The sequence below is a fragment of the Gymnodraco acuticeps genome, unplaced genomic scaffold (assembly GCF_902827175.1).
Source record: "Gymnodraco acuticeps unplaced genomic scaffold, fGymAcu1.1, whole genome shotgun sequence".
In the NCBI taxonomy this organism is placed as follows: Eukaryota; Metazoa; Chordata; class Actinopteri; order Perciformes; family Bathydraconidae; genus Gymnodraco; species Gymnodraco acuticeps.
Window position 1 is genome coordinate 6,245,217 of NW_022989799.1, and position 18,460 is coordinate 6,263,676.

An 18,460-nucleotide genomic window follows, 5' to 3' on the forward strand; every position below is an offset into this window, starting at 1 on the left:
GAGTCAGCTGAGCCGTATCTGGCCGTGCAACACTCACAGTGTCACATACTGTATGCAGAAGTATTATTTTAAGCAACACATTAAGTTGACGAAACACTCGAGACAAATGTAATTAAAGTCAGATCCACTCGTGTTTTAGACGGGGCAGTGATATCATAAACCTGTTAATGTATGCATTCAAACACTTGTTCTTTTACCAGCTGTATTCACCTTGCAGGTGCAGCTATGTGGCTTTTATCCTGGATAAAGTGTTTAAGTCATGGATGTTTAAAGTTTAACTTCTTCATATGTCTAATATTATAGTTGACTTTTCATTCAGGAAGTATGACGCTGCGCTGTCAGTATGCTTCTCCATGTTTGTGATTGGTCAAATGCTCCAAATACCACCCCTTTCATGTGAACGCGCACTTAACTACATAGGACACGGCTGGCTTGAGCGATCCACTTGATAACCCGCGTCGTAGTACCGTTTAGCGAGAGCGCATATGTTTTGGATTAGGCCAACCGGCTAACTCAAACATATCCAGGTTAGGTTGAACCAGCTTCGTAGTACAGGCCCCAGTACAGGACATTCACTAAGAAACTACTTTTATTGTGAAAACACAGTCAGCTGATCGAATGCAGCTATTTCCACATCTACACTCCATCAGCTGATTATTTCTATTTGTCTCACTTTATGAGCTTCACATCACTTGTGCCTTGTACCGCAGATTTGCAATGTCACAAATAAATGGGGCCAATCTTCAGTCAGATGTGAATGTGTAATCTAACATTTTCAGTAAGAATAATGGACAAAAGGAGTACATATACAATTTATTGAAATGTGAACTAAAAGTTAATCAAACATGTTTTAAATAAAAAGCTCATATGGACAGAAGGTGTAAACCTATTAAATGTATAAGTAAACACATGTAGTCAAATAAAGTGACAGACTAGGCCTGTGCAGTTGGTATCAGCATGGGCTCCTCCATCAGGCCTGGTCCTCCTCGCTGAGGAAAGACCCTCAGTCCTCTCCAAACCAACAGACAGGACGTCCATCACCCGGAGGTTTCTCCCTGAAGTCTCTGCAGCTCTCTGGACACCAGGCTGTCTCAATCCGTCCACACTGAATATGAGAGGGGGAAAATGAAAATAATAAATAACTAGCTACCATCACATGTACCTTAGCTTGACTTAAATGTATTAAACGTATAATTAAGTGATATCAAAATATAAATAACTAATGTCATGCAAACATTTTAATATTTGCTTTATTCCAGTGTTGAATTTAGCACAATTGCATACAAACGTTAAGGGATTTTAAGATTCTGAAGTATTATGCTAAAAACTCAATAACTTAGATTATTATTTATAGTTTTGCTGAATAGTTTCATGTCCGCTTACCTTAGAAACGTTAAATGCCACGGCAGTGTGCAGATGGGGAGCATGTTAGCTTAGCTTGGTAGCTTCAGCTAGCTCTGGAACTTCCAGCTCGGTGGCAGCAGGTCCCGCCTCGGCTCCGCCTCTTTGCCCTTATTTGGAGCAGGCTGGAACAGGCGGGAGTTTAACTCTGACGTCACTGTCGAGCCGTTAGTGGCCGACTCCGCCTACTAAGGGCTTCTCTGCAACTCTGCAGAATTCTATGGGTGACGTCACGGACCCTACGTCCATTTATATATACAGACTATGGGAGCAACTCACTAGCAACATGCATAGCTGCAATAAGCTAACAAGCTAACTAAACCGAAATTGAGCCAGAACCTTTCCTTTTTTGTTTTACCATTTATTTAAAGTGGACCTATCATGCTATATTTGAAACATATATTGTAGGGCCATACCTAATATAAAACATGTCTGTGAATTTTTTAAAAAAAAAATACCAAACAGATCATGCATTTTAGCCATGCCTCATTTCGCTCTATTTGCTCTTTTCCAGCCCTGTTTTTGCAAGGGCTGAATCTGCTTTTGTGGCAGACTACAGCGCCACTTACAGGCCTGGCATATGTACTACAGCGTCTCCAGCGCTTTCGAGCGGTCTCTCATTCTCCTAATAGGTGGAGAGTTGCCCATATAGGCGGAGCACCCCTTTTCTGACGTCAGAACAATTCAAATAATAATCAGCTCCATTGCAGCCCGGTTTTTAGAGATTTGGGTATGGAGGAAAAGAGAGAGGGTTGTGTTTTCTGACACTTGGTGAATTCCCTGACACACCAGGGACACATATTCATGTATAAAAGACGTACAAAAGTGCATTTGGTATGATAGGTCCCCTTTAAGTGATTGATATTTCAGGCTGAGAGGACAATGGCCAGTTAAATATGGTTGATTAAGCTGTGAACTTCTAGCCAACAGTTATGTTAGCATTAGTTAGTTAACAGTAAGTAAATATAGGAGCAACCGATGTACTCCAGCCTGATTCAAATAAGGCTAACCTACATATGTTGCTCCCGGTCTGCACGTTTTACGTTGCTTAAGGTAAGTGAACATTAAACTATTCAAGGCAAGGCAAGGCAAGGCAAGTTTATTTATATAGCACTTTTCAACACAAGGCAATTCAAAGTGCTTTACAAAAAATGAAAGACATTAAGAAAAAGGCATTTAAAATCAGTCATTAAAAAGAAAAGCTAATAAAATAAACATTAAAAGAAAAAATACATGGATAAAAGTTTCAGTGCAGTCTAAGATATGAATAGTTCAATTAAACATTAAAATAAAAAGTACATGGATAAAAGTTACAGTGCAGTCTAAGATATGAATAGTTCAATTAAAAGCAGCGACAAAAAGAAAAGTCTTCAGCCTGGATTTAAAAGTAGTCAGAGTTGCAGCGGACCTGCAGGTTTCTGGGAGTTTGTTCCAGATATTTGGAGCATAATAACTGAACGCTGCTTTACCATGTTTAGTTCTGACTCTGGGGACAGTAAGCTGACCAGTCCCTGAAGACCTGAGAGATCTGGATGGTTCATAATTTAGCAGGAGGTTGGAAATGTATCCTGGGCCTAAACCATTCAGTGCTTTATAAACCAGCAGCAGTATTTTGAAATCTATTCTTTGACACACAGGAAGCCAGTGTAAAGACTTCAGAACAGGAGTGATGTGATCCACTTTCTTAGTGTTAGTGAGGACTCGAGCAGCGGCGTTCTGAATCAGCTGCAGCTTCCTAATAGATTTTTTAGTGAGACCCGTGAAGACACCATTGCAGTAGTCGTGTCTACTGAAGATAAAAGCATGGACAAGTTTTTCCAAATCCTGCTGTGACATTAGTCTTTTAATCCTAGATATATTCTTTAGGTGATAGTAGGCTGATTTAGTAACTGTTTTAATGTGGCTATTGAAACTCAGGTCAGAGTCCATGACTACACCTAGATTTCTGGCTTTATCTGTTGTTTTGAACATTGCAGACTGAAGCTCAGCGCTAACTTTTATACGTTCTGACTTGGCTCCAAAAACCATTACCTCAGTTTTATCTTTGTTTAATTGGAGAAAGTTCTGACACATCCAGTCATTGATTTGTTTAATGCACTTACTCAGTGTTTGAATTGGAGCATAGTCTCCTGGTGAAATTGTTACGTAAATTTGTGTGTCATCTGCATAGCTATGGTAACTTATTTTGTTGTTTTTCATTATCTGAGCCAGTGGTAGCATGTAGATGTTAAAGAGAAGAGGCCCCAAGATGGAGCCTTGAGGAACCCCACATGTCAAATTTGTCAACTCAGATGTGTATTTACCTATAAAAACAAAGTTGTTTCTGTCCTTTAAGTAGGATTCAAACCAATTTAGAACTGTTTCCGAAAGTCCCACCCAGTTTTCCAGTCGGTCTAGTAATATGCTGTGGTCAACAGTGTCAAACGCAGCACTGAGATCTAATAATACTAACACTGAAGTTCTGCCACTGTCTGTGTTTAAGTGGATGACATTAAAGACCTTTACAAGAGCAGTCTCAGTGCTGTGGTTTGGACGAAAGCCTGACTGGAACACATCGAAACAGTTATTTAAATGCAAGAAATTACTCAACTGTTGAAAAACAACTTTTTCAATGATTTTACCTAGAAATGGGAGGTTTGATATGGGCCTGTAATTGTTCATTACTGAAGCATCTAGATTATTCTTTTTTAAGAGCGGTTTAATGACTGCAGTTTTCAGGGCCTGTGGAAAAATACCTGAGTGAAGAGATTTGTTTACTATATGAAGTAGATCTGAGGCCATGCAAGGCAAAACATCTTTAAAAAATCCTGTTGGAATAATATCAAGGCAGCAGGAGGAGGATTTCAGAAGTTGTATAATGTCCTCTAGGTTTTTATCATTAATCTGATGGAATTGTGTCATGGTGTTTGAATTGATGTTAAGTGGACACAGAGACAACATATTTGCTGTTCCTGATGCAGAGGCACTGACTGCTTGTCTGATTTTCTGAATTTTATCAGTGAAAAAGGAGGCAAAATCATTGCACGCCCTGGTGGATAGAAATTCAGAGGCTACTGACACTGGGGGGTTAGTTAGTCTGTTGACGGTAGCAAACAAGGCACGTGCGTTGTTTTTGGTAATGATGTCAGAGAAGAACGATTGTCGTGCGTTTTTCAATTCCAAATTATAAAGGCCAAGTCTCTCTTTATAGATTTCAAAGTGAACCTGGAGATTTGTTTTTCGCCACCTGCGTTCAGCTTTTCGACATTCTCTTTTTTCTGTTTTCACGCTCATGGCCTTTCTCCATGGAGATATTTTCTTGCCAGACACTTCCTTTACCTTAGTTGGAGCAATGGCATCTATAACATTTTTTATTTTTGAATTAAAATGATCTACTAGCTCATTTACTGAGATGTTAGCAGGGGCAAGTGTGAAAGAAAAATTCTGAGTAAACATTTCCATAGTATTTTCAGTTAAATATTGATTTGTGGTTACCTCTTTTTTAACATTTTTGTGAACAAAAATAGAGCTCTCAAAGAAAACACAGGAATGGTCAGAGAGTGCAACATCAGTCACCACAACCTTAGAGATATTCAGACCCTTTGAGATAATTAAGTCCAGAGTGTGCCCCTTATTGTGCGTGGGCTCCGTCACATGCTGAGTCAGTCCATAGCTATCAAGAACACAAAACAGTTATTTTGCCCCTCTGTCCTGGGGGTTGTCAACATGGATGTTAAAATCACCAACAATGACTAGACGGTCAAAGTCAATACACACTATAGACAGCAGTTCAGTAAAGTCATCAAAAAAGCTTGCACAGTATTTGGGTGGTCTATAGATATTTAGGAACAGAGCTCGAGAGGAGCATTTCAGCTGAAGGGCCACATATTCAAAAGAATCAAAGTTTCCATACGATGTCTTCCTGCATTGAAGGGAATCATTGAACAGAATAGCAACTCCACCCCCTTTCTTATGCATTCTTTCCTGACTCATAAAACTAAAGTTGGGAGGGGTTTATTCGATAAGAACAGCTGCACTGTTATTTTGTTCAATCCAAGTTTCTGTTAAAAACATAAAATCGAGATTGTGCTCAGTGATAAAATCATTGATTAAAAATGTTTTTCCTGCCATAGACCTGACATTTAATAAAGCTAGTTTAAGTTTGTTAAACACACTATCAGTCATGTTTTTTGTAACAAGCTGTGGCTGACATGGAATCACTGCTAAATTAGATAAACTCACACAAACGTTTGAGCGCTTCCTGTTTCTAAGATGATTCACCGCTCTTAATCTATTACCTATCAACACAGATATCGGCAAACCTATAGGCAGGCAGGGCCCCGGCATGTCCTGGAAAGAGTTGAGAGTGCCATACGCCCTTGAGCCTGGACCCAGCAAATATCAGTTTGCAGCGTTTAGTACACACACATCCTTATCAGGCTTCGGAGACTGCAGATGCCCTCTCGAAGGGAGGGGGGGCGGCCGACGCAGGCACGGTGATGGAGACGTGGGAGATGGTGCGGGGGTAGAGGACATGCTGCCAGGGGGGGAGGTGGTTGACGCAGGCACGGTGACGAAGACGGGGGAGACGGCGCGCGTCTCCGCGGCGATTTTGGTGGGCGTCGCTGAGGAGCGGGGGTAAAGGACATGGTGCCAGCCCTGCGAATCGACTTAGTTTGGTCTTTGAACTCCAGGAAGGAATCGGTGCCAACCCTCTGTATCTCCTTCATGTGTTCAACGATCCCCAGGAGGGTGGGCGAGGGTGAAAGGGTGAACAGAGTATCCTCAAAGGCGTTGACAGGGGGGGGGTGACGGGCAGTGGAGACTCCTCCATGTGTCTCCCATAATCAGAACATTCCTCAGGCGGGTGCAGTGATAATTCTTCAGGGTTTTCTGCGCGATGTGTTGTGTCTTTCTCCTGTTTTGATTCCTCTTGCCGCTTGTCCTTGGCAGAGGGAACAGATTGATAACGCAGGCAGTTGAATATGTTAGAGATAAACAATTTCACTCCTGACTTGTTCAGGCAAACTCCATTTGCCTTGAAAATATGTCTGCGGTCCCAGAAAAAGTTAAAATTGTCAATAAAATGAACAGAATGGTCAGTACAGACAGTTGAAAGCCAGGTGTTCAGTGCAAACAATCTGCTGAATCTCTCCACTCCTCTTCTGACTGGCGGCAGAGGGCCACTGATGAACACCTCTGCATTTAGAGAGCTGGCAGTTTCCAACAAACATTTAAAGTCTTCTTTCAGCACTTCTGACTGTTGTTTCACAACATCATTTGTTCCAATGTGTAGTACCACATTCTTCACAGTCGGATGTTCAGCCCCAATATGCAGGATCTTCTCAGCCAACTCAGAGACCACATCCTTGGGAAAACAGAGTACTTTGGTGTTGTTCTTACTACACAGACCTTTTACATCTCTTACAGCAGAGTCACCCACAATCAGAGTTTCAGGCCCAGTCGTTAGCTTTCCCTCTAGCCTTTTACTTTTGGAGTAGCTATTGGTCCTTACCCTGCTGTGTGAAGAGGACAGGTTATCCAGTTCATCAGATCTCCGGTTCTCGGTCAGCGGAGCGTATCTGTTCTGGATTGGCACACTTGGTGGTTTAGGAGGATTTTTTGTAGTTCTCCCTTTAGCAGCTGTCCACTGCTGTTTCCTAGTATGAATAGGGGTTGAAGAGGCGCTCTTCCTGCGTGATAACAATGCAGGCCAGCCGGTCGCATCACAGATTTGAGAGCGCTGGGCTCTGCCTGTTATCCGTCCTCCCAAATCCCATGGAAATGATTTACTCTTAGGCTTTGCACCCAGAGAGTTCCAGGGAGGACTACCACTTGTAGATTTATTACCCGGTACACAGCCCTCCTGTTCCTTGGAATCCTTGTAGCTGCTAACTAGCTGTGAGTTAGCATACCCTTCTCCATTGTTTTGCAACATTGGTAAAGTGGTGTCATTCCCATGACATAGTCCATTCACTTCCACGTTAACTTCCAACCGTTGCATTTTCATTTCCAACACAGCTATCTTCTGTATAAGTTTTGTGGAAGTCATCTGTAGAGAACGGAGGCATTTTGCTACCAACTAGCTTAAGCTAAATTACATGCAGTAGCCTACCAGGCTTTAGCTGTTGCTAGGCCACGCTACTGTAAGACTGAGGTTGTCGTAAAAATGTTGAAATATGGCTGAAACCCTCCGTCTATTTACGAAGATGAACTGTCCCAGTGATAAGTTAATGTCCAGGAGCCACTGCTCAACGTTTTCAGAGAATAAGAATAGGAAAATCAGCGTAAAAAGTAAGCAGAGGCAGGAGCAAGCAGAAAAGCGTCTGCACTGTAAGAAAGAAAAGATAAGACTTAGCAAAACTATATCAAAAGTTATTGAGTTTTTTGGATAATACTTGCATACAAATCTATAAATGCCTTCAGCAGGGTGTCCGCGGGGTCTTAAAATGTATTAAATGTTGATAAATCAATTTAGCGAAAATTAAGGTTAAAAATGATTAAACGGCATTTTCCAAGGTATTACATTTTGTAGCTTGTTTTCAATAAGTATATAAATTGTCCAAAGAGGTTGTTTTCTACAGTTTGCCTGAATGTAATCATTGCGTAGGTGTGTAGTGTAATTCTGTGTAGTTTATTTATGGCATCCCGTTGGATTTGACGTCATCTGAGCAGGACATCTTACGCTCATTGCTTGATAGCGCGCAAAGGTCCATTTACGCCGGTTGTTAAACAACATCGTTATGGGGAAATGCAAGTGTGCGTCCAAATGGTTCGAAGATAAGGAGGAAGGACAATATAGTAAATGTTTCGCCAATGTAACCGGTTAAAACTCGAAGTGGCGATGAGGTCTTAAAATGTATGGAAAGGGTCTTAAAAAAGGTCTTAAAAGGTATTACATTTTACTTCAGGATTACTGCATATACCCTGTTCAGGTTTCTAAAATATATAATGTAGCATTTCCCTTCGAGTAATGGTCGTAGACTTTACTGATGAATTTGAATTTATTTAAACTCCAGAGGCATGCTCTCGAGCTAATAGCTCTAACCTCTTTCACACCACACTAACAGCCCCCCCTACGACCTCCAACGGAGACCGTACTGAAGCCTAACAGGGACAAGACCAACGGTACGTGACTGCCGTAAACAAATACTAAGTGCACCACACCTAACTCATATTCCAAACAACCAGCTGCCTTACTACAAACACTTACCCTCATCAAAGCTACTCCCAAACAAACAGCTGTGCGCTCCGTTCACAACAACAGACTCCATTTGCGAAAACTACCTCCGACTGACCAGGTTCAACCACGAGCCCCCATATGTTACAACCCGGCTCCTGCTGCACATAAAGCTGGGAGGCGATAACACCATAACACCATAACGGTGCACAGCTGATATAAAAGGACTTGTCGTTTTTAAAGATATTACTGATTTTTTTTTAATATAAGAATGTAAATACTGAGTCTGAAATAATATAGCAATATGCTGTAAAATGATGTGAAAACATGAATAAAACTACACATCTTCAGATGTTGTACATACATAAGTGTCCTACACTAATAATACAAAGTTATTATGGCTATGTGTACCTTGTGTGCACCGCCTAGTGGTTAAAGCACGTTATTGAATTATTGTTGTTATGTGTTATATTTGATGAAACAAATATTAAGAGTACAAGGTCTGTGAGAAGATCTGTGATAGAAATATAGAATATAAAAAATCAAGAAGATACTATAAGTGATCTCTACAATAAAACAGTTTAGTGCAGGATGTACAAAGATATTAATAGGATGAGGTGCAAAATAGAAACACAAATTAACCTTTATTTAAACATTAAAAATACTTTAGATTAAGGTCTTTTTTTAAATAAGAAAAAACACAACTACACAATAGCCAGCATGTGTAGTTCTGGGGGGGCGTTCGATTCCAGTTTTTAGAGACCGAAGCCTCCATAGTCACATGCATTCCGGGGGCCAGAGCGGGCGACGTTGAGGCGCATCTTAAACTGCTGGCTAAAAATAAACGTAAATACAGTAGGATTGTTATTCACGTCGTTGGTAATGATGTTCGTTTACGCCAATCAGAATGCACCAAACTTAATGTGGAGTAGGTGTGTAGTTATGCTAAAACAATGTCGGACACCGTAATCTTCTCTGGTCCCCTCCCCAATCTGATCAATGATGACATGTATAGCCGCATGTCATCATTTCAGCGCTGGTTGTATTGGTGGTGCCCAGCAAACAATGTGGGCTTCGTAAATAATTGGACAGCCTTCTGGGGAAAACCTGGTCTGATTAAGAGAGACGGCATTCATCCTACTTTGGAAGGTGCAGATCTCATTTCGGCAAACATTTCAGGGCTTTGTGGACTTAATCCATGACAAAGTGGAGTTGAGACCAGGAGGAGTCGCAGTCTTACACACTTCTCTGCGCTCTCTCCTAGGCAGTCATCCATAGGAATCCCGAACCCAATAAAATACCCAATATTAACGGTGTGTGTGTCTGCCCAAGGACAATTTAAGGTAAACCTAATAGAGGTGTCATACATATTAACCTAATAAAAGTCAATGTAACAACTACTACAGTGCAACAAAACAGGAAGATGAAATGTGGTCTCTTAAACATAAGATCTCTAGCATCTAAAGCAATATTGGTAAATGATTTAATATCAGATTATAATATTGATATATGCTGTCTCACTGAAACTTGGTTGAGACATGAAGAATATGTCAGCATAAATGAGGCCACTCCACCCAGCCATATCAATACTCATATTGCCCGAGGCACAGGCCGAGGAGGTGGAGTTGCAGCAATCTTTGACTCAAATTTACTTATCAATACTAAACCAAAATTAAATTATACCTCCTTTGAAAGCCTCGTTTTTAGTCTTACACATCCGACCTGGAAAACTTTGCAGCCAATCTTATTTGTTACAGTGTACCGTGCACCAGGTCCTTATTCAGAATTCTTATCAGCATTCTCTGAGTTTTTATCAACGTTGGTACTTAAAACAGATAAAGTAATTATCGTAGGTGACTCTGAAGAACCAGCACCTTACCGTGGTAGAGAGGTTTGTGTGCCCTGATGAACCTGGGGGCTGTGTTGTCTGGAACCTTGTGTTCCTGGTAGGGTCTCCCATGGCAAATTGGTCTCAGGCAAGGGGCCAGACTAAGATTGGTTCAAAAGACCTCATGAAAGAACAACAAAGAAGTGAGGATACCCGGCCCGGAGGAAGCCCGGGGTCCCCTTCTGGAGCCAGGCCCAGAAGGAGGACTCGTCGGCGAGCGTCTGGTGGCCAGGCTTGCCACGGAGCCCGGCCGGGCCCAGCCCGAAAAGGCAACGTGGGCAACACCTCCGCTTCTCCGTCCCGCGGGCCCACCACCTACGGGAAACATCGATGGGGTCGGGTGCGCTGCCAGAAGGGTGGCAGTGAAAGCGGAGGGTCTCGACGGACCAGACCCGGGCGACAGAAGCTGGCTTTGGGGACGTGGAACGTCACCTCTCTGGGGGGGAAGGAGCCGGAGCTTGTGCGGGAGGTGGAGCGTTACCAGTTGGATCTGGTTGGGCTCACCTCTACGCACAGCGTCGGCTCTGGAACCTTACTTCTGGATAGGGGTTGGACTCTATTCTTCTCCGGAGTTGCTCAAGGTGTGAGGCGCCGGGCGGGTGTGGGGATACTCACAAGTCCCCGGTTAGGTGCTTCGTTGTTGGAGTTTACCCCAGTGGACGAGAGGGTCGCCTCCCTACGCCTGCGGGTTATGGGGGGGAAAACTCTGACTGTTGTGTGTGCTTATGCACCCAACAGCAGTTCAGAGTATACGGCCTTCTTGGAGACCCTGGAAAGAGTCCTGTATGGGGCTCCTGAAGGGGACTCTTTAATCTTGCTGGGAGACTTCAACGCACATGTGGGCAATGATGGAGACACTTGGAGGGGCGTGATTGGGAGGAACGGCCCCCCTGATCTGAACCGGAGTGGTGGTTTGTTACTGGACTTCTGTGCTAGTCATGGATTGGCCATAACAAACACCATGTTCGAACATAAGGATGCTCATAAGTGTACGTGGTACCAGAGCACCCTAGGCAGAAGGTCCATGATCGATTTCGTTATCGTATCATCGGACCTGAGGCCGTATGTTTTGGACACTCGGGTAAAGAGAGGGGCGGAGTTGTCAACTGATCACCATCTGGTGGTGAGTTGGGTCGAGTGGCGGGGGAAGCCTCTGGATAGACCTGGTAAGCCCAAACGTGTAGTTCGGGTGAACTGGGAACGTCTGGAGGAGGCCCAAGTTCAGGAGGCCTTCAACTCACACCTCCGGCGGAGCTTTTCGGGCATTCCTGTGGAGGTTGGGGACATTGAACCAGAATGGTCGGTGTTCAAAGCCTCTATTGCCGAAGCCGCGGCGGGGAGCTGTGGTCTCAAGGTCCTAGGTGCCTCAAGGGGCGGTAACCCTCGAACCTCCTGGTGGACACCGGTGGTCAGGGAAGCCGTCCGACTGAAGAAGGAGGCCTTCAGGGATTTGTTATCCCGGGGGACTCCCAAGGCAGTTGCAAGGTACCGACAGGCCCGAAGGGCAGCAGCCTCATCCGTGGCCGAGGCAAAGCAGCGGGTGTGGGAGAAGTTCGGAGAAGACATGGAGAAGGACTTTCGGGCGGCACCAAAGTTGTTCTGGAAAACTGTCCGACACCTCAGGAGGGGGAAGCAGGGAACCATCCAAGCTGTGTACAGTAAGGATGGGACGTTGTTGACCTCAACTGATGGAGTGTTAGGGCGTTGGAAGGAACACTTTGAGGAACTCCTGAACCCGACAACTCCGCCCTCTATGTTAGAGGCAGAGCTGGAGTATGACGGGGGATCAACACCAATCTCCAGGGGGGAGGTCACTGAGGTCGTCAAACAACTCCACAGTGGCAAAGCCCCGGGGGTGGATGAGATCCGCCCGGAAATGCTGAAGGCTCTGGGTGTTGAGGGACTGTCATGGTTGACACGTCTCATCAACGTTGCGTGGAAGTCGGAAACAGTACCGAAGGAGTGGCAGACCGGGGTGGTGGTCCCCCTTTTTAAAAAGGGGGATCAGAGGGTGTGTGCCAATTACAGAGGCATCACACTACTCAGCCTCCCCGGGAAAGTTTACTCTAAGGTACTCGAAAGGAGGGTCAGGCCGATTGTCGAACCTCAGATTGAGGAGGAACAATGCGGATTCCGTCCTGGTCGTGGAACGACGGATCAGCTTTTTACTCTCGCAAGGATCCTGGAGGGGGCCTGGGAATACGCTTATCCGGTCTACATGTGTTTTGTAGACTTGGAGAAGGCGTATGACCGAGTTCCCAGGGAGTTACTGTGGGAGGTGCTGCGGGAGTATGGGGTGAGGGGGTCTCTACTCAGGGCCATCCAATCTCTGTACTCCCAAAGCGAGAGCTGTGTCCGGGTCCTCGGCAGTAAGTCGGACCCATTTCCGGTGAGGGTTGGCCTCCGCCAGGGCTGCGCTTTGTCACCAATCCTGTTTGTAATATACATGGATCGGATTTCGAGGCGTAGTCATGGGGGAGGGAGTCTGCAGTTCGGTGGACTAAGGATTGCACCACTGCTTTTTGCAGATGATGTGGTTCTAATGGCTTCATCGGTCTGCGACCTTCAGCACTCACTGGATCGGTTCGCAACCGAGTGTGAAGCGGCTGGGATGAGGATCAGCACCTCCAAATCTGAGGCCATGGTTCTCAGCAGGAAACCGATGGACTGTCCACTTCAAGTAGGGAATGAGTCCTTACCCCAAGTGAAGGAGTTCAAGTATCTCGGGGTCTTGTTCTCGAGTGAGGGAACAATGGAGCGTGAGATGGGCCGGAGAATCGGAGCAGCGGGAGCGGTACTGCAGTCGCTTTACCGCACCGTTGTGACGAAAAGGGAGCTGAGCCAGAAGGCAAAGCTCTCTGTCTACCGGGCCATTTTCGTTCCTACCCTCACCTATGGTCATGAAGGATGGGGCATGACCGAAAGAACGAGATCGCGGATACAAGCGGCCGAGATGGGTTTTCTCCGCAGGGTGGCTGGTGTCTCCCTTAGGGATAAGGTGAGAAGTTCGGTCATCAGGGAGGGACTCGGAGTTGAGCCGCTCCTCCTTCGCGTCGAAAGGAGCCAGTTGAGGTGGTTCGGGCACCTAGTTAGGATGCCACCTGGGCGCCTCCCTAGGGAGGTGTTCCAGGCACGTCCAGCTGGGAAGAGACCAAGGGGTAGACCTAGGACCAGGTGGAGGGATTATATCTCTTCGCTGGCCTGGGAGCGCCTTGGGATCCCCCAGTCAGAGCTGGTTGATGTCGCCAGGGAAAAGAAAGTTTGGGGCTCTCTGCTGGAACTGCTACCCCTGCGACCCGACCACGGATAAGCGGGAGAAGATGGATGGATGGATGGACTTTAATATTCATGTTGACGATGATAAAAATAGCTTTACTGTTGCATTTAACTCTATATTAGATTATGTTGGTTTCTGTCAGAGTGTCGATAAACCAACCCACTGCTATAATCACACTCTCTACCTTGTTCTGATTTATGGTATTGAAATTGAGCAACTATTAGTCGAACCGCATAATCCTGCTTTATCCGATTATTTCTTGTAACTTTTGAAGTACTATTACAAGACTACAAAGCATTAGTCAAAACCTCCTGCAGCAGAAACCTATCTGTTAGTGCTATAGCCAAATTTAAGGAAGATATTCCACCAATACTTAACTCGATAGCATGTCTGCATGTAAGGGAGGAAACTTATACAAAATGTACAGCACCCCCAAAATGCTACAGATGCGCTGCGAATAAAATTAGACTCTGTTGCTCCTTTGAAAAAGAAGAAAATAAAACAACATAGATTAGCTCCATGGCATAATGCCGAAACCCGCAAAATAAAGCAAAAGTCGAGACAACTTTAAAGGATATGGCGTTCCACTAAACTTAAAGAATCTCGTTTAATTTGGCATATTACTCTCAATGAATATAAGAAAGCACTGCGTAAAGCAAGAGCAGCCTACTACTCTTCATTAATAGATGAGAATAAGAATAATGCAAGATTCATTTTCAGCACTGTAGCCAGGCTGACAGAAAGCCACAGCTCGATTGAGCCTTCTATTCACATAGCACTCAGTAGTAATGATTTTATATGCTTTTTTAACGATAAAATTGTTACTCTTAGAAACAAAATTAATGACCTCTTGACTTTGACCAGTATAGTGTTATCAACAGCTCCCGGAAACGTAAGTTCTAATATTACACTAGATAGTAAACTAGAATGCTTTTCAGCCATTAACCTTGAACAATTAAATTCAATGATTCTCTCTTCTAAACCATCAACGTGCATGTTAGACCCAATTCCAACTAAACTGTTGAAGGAAGTTTTTCCATTAATTAGCACTTTTTTATTAAATATTATGAATATGTCTTTATTATCAGGCTATGTTCCACAATCATTCAAAGTAGCAGTGATAAAACCGCTTCTTAAAAAGCACAACCTCGATCCAGAGGTTTTAGCCAACTATAGACCTATTTCTAATCTTCTGTTCCTCTCAAAAATTCTTGAGAAAGCGATCGCAAAACAGTTGTGTGATTACTTAAAAAACAATGATTTATTTGAAGATTTTCAGTCTGGCTTTAGAACACATCATAGCACAGAGACAGCTCTGGTTAAAGTCACAAATGACATTCTAATAGCCTCAGACAAGGGACATGTGTCTATTCTTGTTTTGCTCAATCTCAGTGCTGCATTTGATACTATCGACCATGATATTCTATTGCAAAGACTAGAGCACTTAGTTGGCATACAGGGAACTGCTTTAGGCTGGTTTAGGTCCTATCTATCTGAACGCTCTCAGTTTGTACGTGTCAACAATGAATCTTCCACGCAAACCAAAGTTAGCCATGGAGAGCCACAGGGCTCAGTGCTCGGACCTATTTCGTTCACATTATATATGCTTCCGTTAGGCAATATTATAAGGAATCATTCTGTAAACTTTCATTGTTATGCGGATGATACTCAACTATATTTATCAATCAAGCCTGATGAAATTAATCATCTAAATACAATTCAAGACTGCCTCAAGGACTTAAAAACTTGGATGACCTTACATTTAGTCAAGTTATTAAAATTGGCCCAAAGAATCTACGAAACAAATTATCTAAAGATATACTAACTATGGATGGCCTCCAGTGAGACTGTAAGGAATCTTGGTGTTACTGTATATTTGATCAGGATTTATCCTTTAACGCCCATATAAAATCAATTTCAAGGACCGCCTACATCCATCTACGTAACATTGCAAAAATCAGGCATATCTTGCCTCAAAACGATGCAGAGAAACTAGTCCATGCATTTGTTACTTCAAGGCTGGATTATTGTAACTCCTTATTATCAGGGTGTACCAAGAAGTCAGTCAAGTCGCTTCAGCTGATTCAAAATGCTGCAGCTCGTGTACTAACCAGAGTTAGGAAAAGGGACCACATTACTCCTGTTCTGGCTGCCTTACACTGGCTCCCTATAGAACACAGGATAGAATTTAAAATTCTTCTTCTCGCCTACAAAGCCCTTAATGGGCAGGCGCCATCTTACCTTAAATAACTCATTGTACCCTACTGTCCTACTAGGGCATTGCGTTCCAAGAATGCAGGGTTGTTGGTTGTTCCTAGAGTCTCTAAAAGTACAATGGGAGCCAGAGCCTTTTCTTATCAAGCTCCACATTTGTGGAATCAGCTTCCAGTTTGTGTTCGGGCGGCAGACACCCTATCCGTTTTTAAGAGTGCGCTTAAGACCTTCCTTTTTGATAAAGCTTATAGTTAGGGCTGATTAGATTCAGCCCCTAGTTTTGCTGATATAGGCTTAGTTTGTCGGGGGACATCTTACTTCTTCCTTCTCTCTGTCTATAGTACTCTCATGTTCCGATTAACCCAGCTTCCCCAAATTTCTTTATTTTTGGTGTCTATATACGCCGGGATCCGGAGTCATGGATGATCCTGCGCTCCTCTGTCCTGGATCGCGAGCCCTGGATCTTGAGTCGTGGCTGTGGTCCTGGATCATAGGTCCTGGATGGATATCCTTGTGGATTCATCTTCCTATTATACACACATGCATTTCCAAACATTTGGACTACCTATGTTGCAAATGTATTATCTTTTCAATGTACACACGGCATCTATTGCACGTCTGTCCGTCCTGGGAGAGGGATCCCTCCTCTGTTGCTCTCCCTGAGGTTTCTCCCATTTTTCCCTTTAAACTGTGGGTTTTCTCCGGAAGTGTTTCCTTGTACAATGTGAGGGTCTAAGGACAGAGGGTGTCGTATTGTCATACTGATATTCTGTACACACTGTGAAGACCACTGAGACAAATGTAACATTTGTGATATTGGGCTATATAAATAAACATTGATTGATTGATTGATTGAGTTTTGGATAGGCTGGCGTGGTTTCGTTCCATTTCAAACAGCTGTTTGACGCTCGGCGTAACCTTGGCGCACTGCCACTCCAACATCCAATCCCAGAGCTTGAAGATGAATGACGGGGACAGTAGTCCTAAACGATAGCTGGGGATTATGGGTAGTGTAGTGTCTTCGGCCATCCTAAACTCAGAAATGTTTTTTGGATTTGATATGGCATTAACACCATATCCCTACATGCATTGCGGCTAAAACATCCAATCAGCGAGCTTAAACCATAGCTGAGGATCTTGGGTCATCAGTTCAGTGGCTGTGTATCGCAATGATGCTACGTCTGTTTCCGGTTATTTTTATTTTGAAATTCAGTTCCTGACAGACGCCAAAAAAGCCTGAGATTATGGAATTAAACAAATAAATAAAAACAAGGATAATTGTGTGTTATTGGTGAGTAAAGAACAGTGTGTTATTTAGAAAAGAATAACAAATTAGAAGGAAAAAAAGATTTAAAAAAATACAGATTTCAGTATTCTGAGGCTCTGAGCCCCATTTATTTTCCTCACAGACGACAAAAAAAGTCCGACATTATACGATTTAAAATAAAAACAATAATCGTGGCTTGATATTGAGTAAGAACATGTTTTTATGAACCCCACAGCTTCCGGTCTTCCAAGACCCGAACGGACAAATAGACGCGCTGCAGGCACAAAACATACTACCAATAGAAATACATTGCTTTTAAAATCGTTCTGTGCGACACAAAAAAAAGGGGAAAATCGTGTTGGTGAACACGAATCAATAGATTAAATGTCGTGACTATAACAGGAAATGCCGTGAGACTGGGTTGACATATAACACAACAACAGAGTTAGCAGAACCGGGGAGGCGGCAGCCATAACAGCAACACACAAAAAAAAACATGGGGACTTCCGGCCGGGGACTTCGGGTGGCAGTATACGCCATGAAATGGTTTGCGGCCTGCCAGTAAACCCAAAGCAGAAGAAGAAGAAGTGACGTCAGCGGCATTTGCGTAATCTTCCCTCAGGGAACTTATTCCGGTGTGAACGTGATCTGTACTTAGTTCCATGGCGGTACTAATGCCCCTTTCACACCAAGGCTTTTCCCGTTCTAGCTCCGTGCTAGAGCTTTTCTGGTTCGGAACCGGTTCTTCGGTTCAGCTCTCGCTCTGTTGACACTGCTCAGAGCCCGACTGGTGCTGCGTCATTGTTTGCATCATGACCAAGCGGCAAACTGTGGGGTAGAGCCGGGAAGCCAATACGGAAGTGCCACACACTGCAGTTCATATATTGGCCGATAGGCGATGGCTGCAGAAAGGAGCAATTTCTATAGACCCCCATGTTAAAATGCCCGATTTTACAGCAGAAAAAAACATGTTTCTACCACTGGCTCCATACATTTTATTATCGATATAGTTAGATTCCACCTTCATGATTATGGATCTGTGAGTGAATTGTTTTCTAATATTTATTATATTTATATTTATATTAGGTCTTAAAGTTTGTGCATACATTAGGGCGTGGTCACTTTGATTGACAGATACGTGCCTCACTGTCAGCTAACAGCAACTTGTCCAATCTGCTAGGCTACAACCATAGAGGCTACAACGTTAGTTAGTTGTAGTTACTGTACTTGATCCTTTAGCTGTGTTCGTGGTGA